Raw genomic sequence first — 1,984 nt, 5'->3', positions numbered from 1 at the left:
GGAATGTACACTGAAATATACAGAGGAACTACATGATTGCCTCTCACGTCCCCCACCCCCTCCTCTCCCAATTGAAAGGCAGAAGATCTCCCAAACAGAATTTTTAACCTTTTTTAAAATTTTTTTCCAATTCTTCTCATTTATTGACAACCTAACATTATAGAGAAGAATCATTATGGTGAGGAAGTTGACAAGAAAAAGCTGCAAGCAATAGAAGTCAGGAATCTGGATGAATTTTCATCCTCTGCTCCAACTTGCTACCCTAACTTTGATGGTGTAGTCACCCTTTGGAATATAACCACTAAAAGTCTGAAACCATTAAATGTGGTAACAGAACACATAATTAAGGAGTTGGATGGGCTGTTCACTGTTGGCTATATTAAGTAGGCCAACCAATTTTCTTGGGTTCCGGGTTGGACTTATCTTTCTTTTCTTTTCTTTTTGGATAGTAGGGTTGGACTTATCATTAGATATGCGAAGCTTGTTTCTTGGCATAAATCATGTTCAGCATGTTCAACACTAACTGATCTTTACTATTCAAACTTTATTGGAGAGACACATGCAGAAATGTTTAGGCTACTTAACAATTTGACATTGGAGATTACTTTCTCATTTGGACAACCTTCACGATGGAGATGCCTCTCATTAGCGTGGAACTTCCACCACTTTCACCATCCATGTGCTATCTTCTTTTTTTCCTTCTCTTTTTTAGATGGATAACCAACATCAACAATCTCGGAGAGAATTCCCAAAGACTTTATTTTCCCAAGATTTTATTTTCAACCTAAATTTGGCATTATGGGTTTTGAAAAATAACAAATCAATTTAAAGAACAAGAGAGTAGAGAGGGTAATAGAATTGTCAATGGATATAGTCTAGGGTGTCAATCAATCGATTTGGATTGGTTTCAGTTTGATTTTTCTATGTTTTACAATGTGAGAATTAATGAAACCAAAACATGAACCACTAAGGGTGCATTGGTTCATTTTCTTATTGATTTTTCTTATCAGTTCGGTATTGATTTAGTTTATTATATAAACATATTCAAAAGTATGAAAAAAAAATTGTCTTTGTTTTCTTACGAATTTCGGATCGCTTTCAGTTTTTTATCAGGTTATATCGGTTTTGGTTCAAATTTTAAAGTTTGGTCCAATGTCTTAATGGTCTTGGTACCACCTGGTTTGGCTGCAGTCTCACAAAAAGCTCTTATCAGCTTTAGTTCTGTTCGATTTCAGTCAATTCTGTTTCTTCGATTCAGATTAGGTTTTGACACCCCTACATAATGCTACCAAGTTTTGAACTATCATGTAAAGACTCAAACTAAACTAATCTCCCTTACATATTGATGCAAATGCCCAACTCAATATCAGCCCAACCCCTGTAGGTATTGTATAAGGTGCACCCCATACTTGATGAAATGGTCAATAGAACCTACAAGATTCTTACCAAACCACGGTCCTTCACCTTTTCTCCTCTCCATTGTGTGGACCTCAAAATCTTTGGACTGAATTGCGAGACCATTCTCCTCAGTGGGATCATTTTTTTTTTTTTTTCTAATAGGTAGAGGGGGACGTAGGTAACAGCTTCGAGACCCCCTGATAAGCATGAGATTTTTACACACAACTCATCAATTGCACTAGACAGTTGTTGACTCAATGGGACCATTTAGTATACTTGATAGTTGATACTGTCCAGCACAAACCAAAAAGGGTCTGGCTCCTGCCAAAGCTTGTTCGAGCATCCTGTCCATCTCAGCTTTTAATACTACGGGTGGACTCAAACCACTCTCATGTTGTTACAGACGTAGTTTGATCCACTACAAAGTAGGGTCAATTTTGGCTGGACTGAACAGGATTTCAGGACCAATTAGCAGATATATGATGTAGCTCAAATGACAACTTCCCCACAGGCCTGACCTCAATATTAAATCTTACACATCAAGTCAATTGAGGAAATAGTCAATTGAGAAATTGGGGGGGGGGGG

At 37.5% G+C, this 1,984-nt stretch overlaps 1 pseudogene; it reads right to left on the bottom strand.

Annotated features, from left to right (window-relative positions):
• The window catches only part of LOC122061654, an 8,760-nt pseudogene that overhangs the window by 6,642 nt on the left and 134 nt on the right, over positions 1–1,984 (bottom strand).

Source organism: Macadamia integrifolia, chromosome 14, assembly GCF_013358625.1.
Source record: "Macadamia integrifolia cultivar HAES 741 chromosome 14, SCU_Mint_v3, whole genome shotgun sequence".
In the NCBI taxonomy this organism is placed as follows: Eukaryota; Viridiplantae; Streptophyta; class Magnoliopsida; order Proteales; family Proteaceae; genus Macadamia; species Macadamia integrifolia.
This window is presented reverse-complemented; position numbering and strand designations above follow the sequence as displayed.